At 43.9% G+C, this 6000-nt stretch overlaps 1 protein-coding gene across 2 annotated transcripts in view; it reads left to right on the top strand.

Annotated features, from left to right (window-relative positions):
* The first annotated feature begins 4657 nt into the window (after positions 1-4657).
* PASD1 (PAS domain containing repressor 1) overlaps positions 4658-6000 on the top strand; it is a 103245-nt gene continuing 101902 nt past the window's right edge. For both annotated transcript variants that reach the window (XM_069867563.1, XM_069867561.1), the window contains exon 1: positions 4658-4790. The gene's annotated coding sequence lies outside the window, so the exon portion shown is untranslated. The remainder of the gene's footprint in view (positions 4791-6000) is intronic.

The raw sequence follows: 6000 nt of genomic DNA, 5'->3' as shown, positions 1-6000 counted from the left end.
ATGAAGAAAACAGCATTCAGTTTAATTAATTGCTCACATTCATGGTGCTGCTTGTCTGGCATGCTTGTAACTCGTCGTGGTGATGCCAGCAGGTTTGTGGCTCTGATACATAAAGAGGCAGCAGACGGCAGAGGCTTGTAATATTTTGTCTTTGGGTCTGTTAATCCTGCCGATGTAGCATCTTATACATCCTGTTACTCTCTACTGACCTAGGATAAAAACTCCTTCTATTTTCATTCTGACTGAAACTGTCCTGCAAATGGTTGTATAAATAAGGAGTGTGGAGGAAAGAAATGAATGGAGGCGCTGCAAGTCAGTGTTGCTGCTGCAGCCTGTGCCATGAGAAGGCAGCCTTTTCTGCAGCTGATTGCCACATTACTGCAGCCAAACTTGTTTAAAGCTAAAATGAGGTATGGTCTTGAAGCTCTGCAGTGTGGGTGCACCATGAGTTTTAACTGAGAGGAAAGAGATCTTGATCAGTACATCACTGCATAAAGGGGAGCTGATTTTTCTGTGAAGCTGTGGATTTTGCACTACGCTTTCTTGAAATGGAGCAAAGTTCTTTTGAGCATCCTTGCTGGCAGATCCTGGTTTAAAGTCTCCCATGGGGGATCCCTGGTAGAGGGGCACAAGAATAACAGGCCTTCTTGGTGTCTCTCAGCCCGTACTTGGCAAAACAGTCTCACATATAGGATCTGGCTTCTCTAACTCTGTCCTTCTCTTCCTCCCATGAGCAAAGTTTCATGGACATTCCAAACTTTAAAGTGCAAGGTAAACCAAAAATCAATCTGTGATTTCTAAACCCTTCTTTATGCTAAAAGTAATTTTAAAGTATTTTGAAGTACACTATAATCAAGGCAGTATCTGTGCGCCCCAATATTTCTCATTTCACAGAAATGTAACTTATGCAGTGCATATTTTGCAGCTTAATGGTGTTCCATATAATATGCTATTAGTTTCCTCATTCGTTTAGAGGTATGTGGTTGTTAAGCAAGATCTTTACAAAATGTAGGGTCTGTTTAAATGCTTTAGGGGATGAGCATATTTATTATGAGCTGATAATCCTTGTAACTTGTTACATTAAAATATAAATGGATTAGAATGTAGTCCAATGAGAAGCATGAAAGTGATTACAAAATCACAGAAATAAATGCGCTAGAACCCTAAATAGTATAATAATCCTCTAAGGGGAAATTGCACCATCATTCATTTATAATGGTGTTGTGATTGGCTTTGTTTTAGTCCAACTTTGAGTCAATGCCTCCATGAAAATCTCATGACTTGCCTTCCAAAATGACATCAAAGACTAAAGGAGAAAAACAGTCTTGACAAAACCAGGTCACTACATCAACAAGAGCAGAGTGGGCTGAGCAGCTCTGCTTCCTGAATCAAAGTCTTGCTGCAGAAGCCTTGCTGCACTCCTGTTAGAGTCTCACAAGTGCAGTTCTCAACAGTGGGGAACCAAAAAGTGTCACAACAGCAGATAAAGCCCTTGGCCAAAGCCTGGTGCCTCTCTTCTCAGAGCACTGCTGTCCCGAGATAAGGATGTGGAGGTGCTCAAGGCATCCCTTTGGGGAGAATGTCCTGGTCCTAGCTATGCTTTATAGCCAGCTCCTGCACAAGGTAGGAATAAAGAGGAACAGTGAGTCCTCTGTGCCTAAATAAAGCAACAATCTCAACAAGGGCACTGAGGTGTTCTGCTAGCCCTGTGCTTCCACGATCTTTTTGTAGTCTTGGCTAAGAACTCCAGGGCTGGGAGAGACTAAGGATCTTCTAAAGCATATGCATCTCTTATGTCTGTGAACCATGAGAAGAATGTACCAGTGTGGAGCCCATCTCAGTCTGCCTATGGAGCAAGGAGCTCACCTGCCACAGTTCCTGTGTATCCCTGGAAGAGCTGCCCACCAAGGGACAGGGAGGAGGATTTGTGTACACGTGCGCAGGGCCATGCAGGTTGCTGTGGAATTGCCATGTGGGTAAAATAGCTCCTCCATGCACAAGTCAGCTGTGTGTAATGGTGGGGTAGAAGCTAATGGGCATTTGTGAACAGGATTCTGCTGCTGGATCCCATGAAACCATGTCCTCCAGCCATTTCTCTAAAGGGACAGTTTAGTGTATGCAGCCAGAACGTAACAAGATAATTATGTAGCTGGCAGGGCCAGGTAATTAGTACCCAGTACAACATACTGTAACATAGTGCTTCCTTTACTTGTGTTTTGTGCAAAGTGGTAGTGCTGCAGTGTGCTAGTTTTGCTAGTTTGCTGCTCTCTGGTGAAGAGGGTGCAAGCCTACAGGAAGGAGGGAATGCATTTCCTATCTTTTGGAGGTTTCATTAAATAATCAGCAGCGGCAGCAGCGGCAAAGTGCCGGGGCTTCTCCTGGAACATGCTTAGTGAACAAATGACTTGTAGAGGAGGGTGAACTTGGATGTAGAAGACTCATACAGGTGTCTGTGTTCAAGAACAGCATCTGTTCTTGCCAACAAACCTCATTCTTTGTGTTGCTTGTTTACTTTACTTAATGAAGAAGAAACCTTTACCTGTGTCTTTAAGCTGTGCAAAGCCAGAGTTTTGGTGTTAGCATGTGAACCGCAGTAACAGCACATGGTCTTTTGCAGGTTTCACTAAAGACATACGACACCACATGGCACAAGCTTTGCTTTTCCTATAGGACACCTCAGACAACATTTCCCAAAAGCAAAGACCTAGGCTCAGACTTGAAACATGGTGCTGAGCAATCAATCTCCTAACACAGCTGTTAGCGAATGCTGGAAGCTGAAGTCTGCTTCTGTGCTCCTGATCTGACTCAGCTGTACCTTGTTGGCAGAGACACCCTTGCTTCTGGCTGAAGTAGTTCGCCGAGGGGTTTAGATCACTCATCTCTTCTGCAACGTTCTCTTGAAGCACAGCAGGAGCATGGAGAGGAGGAGTCGCCTGGACATAGGTGGAGGTTGTGCCTGCATGAAGTGAATGCTGAGCACAAGCTTGTGTCTGCCCTGACCCAACAGGTCATCCAGAAGAGTAAACTCAGGGATGGAAAGAAAAGCTTCCTTCGATAATATTAGGAAGACCAGCCTTGGTTTCAAGTAAGTTAATGTCTCAGTGCAAAATAAATTACTTCTGTCACCTTGGGCTTTTCTGGGTAGGCTTTTGAGCAGAGCAAGCTAATAATTATTCTGGCTCACTGGGATTTTAAATGGCATTCGTGCTTCTTGGTGTAAACAGAAGGTGATAGCATAGCATGTGGGAGGTCTTTAATCTTGTCTTCTAGATTTACGTTTCGTAGGATTATAAATTTTTTTAAGCTTTTTGTTTCATCTTGAGCACTGGCAGAGGCAAGCAAGTAATCAAGGATACATGCAAAGCATTTTAGTGTGTTTTTTTCTTGAAATCTGAGCAGCCAAGCCCCCTCTGACTGCAGCCCCACCCTCCCATCTGCATTTCGTAAGGGTATTATCACTGTAATTAATAGGAGTTGTATAACAGTACCTAATTAAACTCTGATCGTATAGTGTAAATTTAACTTGATTATCGGTAGCCTCAGTGAATTCTGCGGGAGATTAATCCTAGTGATTCACTCAGTACAGAAAGCAACAGCGCCAGTTCTGCAGTGGACCAAACTATTAGTGTACAGAAACGCTCTGGGCTCTGAAAGCCTGCGAGGTAGTCCTGTTCCGATGAGAGCACTGGTGTTGGCGAGGGGTTCACACTGCAACTGGAGTCTCCCCATTTCCAAATTGTTTAAAAGCCACTGGGATGTCAGCAGGCTTCTATGGCACAGATCTTAAAATCACTGAATAAGGAGTCTGAGAGGATTATGGTTACATAAGAGTTTTATGACTGTCCTAAAGCTACAGCCCCGATGTATTTGTGGCCTGCGTACTGTGTCCACCAATGTTTCGCAGACACCGAGTCCTACTGAATGACTCCAAGCTGTGGTTTTTTAAGAAGAGATTTCAAATGCAGGATCTGATCCCTATTTTACAAAAGCTGGTGGGGTTTTGTCTGTGGGAACAAAGTGAAGGCAATTATGTTATTGAGTTATCCTCATTTCTGCAGATTAGTGCTGTGCGCTTCGCTTCTGCCCAGTATGCTACAGAATGTTTCCACTTTCCTTTGCAAAAATAGCAAATGAGGCTTTGGTAAAATAACAGTTATTCCTGTATCTAATCCAGAAGTACAGGGCATGGGGTTTGTCCTGTCTTTTGCTGAGCATATCTGTTTTCGTCACTAATAATAGTTTAATCAATGGGGCTGATTCCTGCATATTCCCCATCTGATGATAGCCTGGAAGACCCAGATTGCAGCAGAAAAAGCTCTTTTGTACATGTCACTAATTTTTTTTTTTCTTAATTAAAAGCAAAGAGAAAGTTTTACTCTTGTTTGCATGAATGGTCACATCAAACAGTACAGGAAAATCTAGGCCAAGCTGCTTTCAGCAGGCTAAGGAACATTATACTATTGCACCGCGTCCTTTCATAGTAGCAATGCCTCCTAATAAACGTCAGGGATCTTTTGAACTTTCTTTGATACTGTTGGATTTGCTTTTCAAGAGTGCCCTAAAGCCCACCTTGCCCCTCCATCACTCACCATGGCGCAGCTGTTGTTGGGAGATGTGTCCGTGTGGGATGGGAAGGAGAGGGATGTGCGGGGAAGTGCAGCTGGTACATCCTTGCTGCCTGCGGAAACGGTGCCACTTATATAACGCCCTGGCTTGGGCAGTGAGGTAAAATTCTATCAACTCTTCTGCAGCAGGTTTCAGAGGGTTTGGGGCTGCTGGCTGGCTGAAGGGTAAGTTAGGAATGTGTTTCTCGGTGCAGGGGTGATGTGTGTGTGTTCTCACATGTGTATTAGCGTGTGCAGCGCTGAAAATGGGCTCCAAAATTACAGGCTGAGATGTGGATGCAGGCAATGGTACCTCCGGCAAACACAGCCACTCTGCACAGTTAGCACGTTGCCTGAAATGGATCATTTTAGGCTATTGCTGCTTTGTGAAACAGCTCTGTGATTTGTTTGTACTGTCTTTTCTATTTCCTCTAACGTGTTGAAAACACAATTAAGAATATGCTGTGCTTAAGCTGCGGTGGCTTTCCTTTAATAGTGGTAATACTTTTTGAGAGAAGATTGTTCCCAGGCAGTGAAATGCTTTACATCTAACAATTGCAAGATGTTGATGGTATTCAGAATGTAACTTGCTGGGGCTCTGCTGTTGTTTCTTGCTCTTGCAGAGTTGTGCCTGTTTGCAGCTCAGCTGGTAGGCTGGCTTGTCCCAGTGAAAATGTTTGTGTTCACTGGTGAGTGCGTGCTGGTTGACTGCGTCCATGAGTGCCAGATAACTATGTCTATCCATGTCTATTTTGGTTTAAGATTGCAGTGATATGTCTGGATGTGCTTACAGCTGCCACAGAAGAGCTACTTATGTGCCTAGCACTCTTGTGGAGTCATGTCAAAAGTGCATCTTGGAGCAGAAAGCAATCTTGGTGTGCAGCAAGATAAACAACCAAGAAAATGCTTGAGCTTTTTGGGGTTTTGTTACAGGGGGTTATGCTTGCTCTGTAGGTGCTTAAAGTATGCTGGAGTTACTGGTGGAACTGATGATTCCCTTACAGAAACAGAAGGGCTGCAGAGGAGGGGTCTATGTCTGCAGCCCTGCTAGCTGTAAGCTCAGAAAATTCAAGTGGTGAGAAATAGAGCACAAATGAACCCAAATAAGCAAGGGGATCTAAATTATTCACAAACAGAAATGTTTGTTCCTGAATGGTCAGGTGCCTAAATCCAGAGCAGCCTCAGGCTGTGGGACTGGCGTTGCAAGGGTGAGCGTTGTCCTAAAATGAACTGTGCAACAGAAAAATCTGTTGGTATTAGATACAAGCTCGTATTCCCCTGGGACTGTGAATCTCTTGTGCTCAATTTTTTTGGGTTTTGTTCTCATCTAAAAAATACTTGATGGCACAATTTCTGTCGCTTTGGCTTTTGCATTTGTTGCTTGCAGTATGTGGCT

This window comes from Phaenicophaeus curvirostris, chromosome 13, assembly GCF_032191515.1.
Source record: "Phaenicophaeus curvirostris isolate KB17595 chromosome 13, BPBGC_Pcur_1.0, whole genome shotgun sequence".
In the NCBI taxonomy this organism is placed as follows: domain Eukaryota; kingdom Metazoa; phylum Chordata; class Aves; order Cuculiformes; family Cuculidae; genus Phaenicophaeus; species Phaenicophaeus curvirostris.
This window is presented reverse-complemented; position numbering and strand designations above follow the sequence as displayed.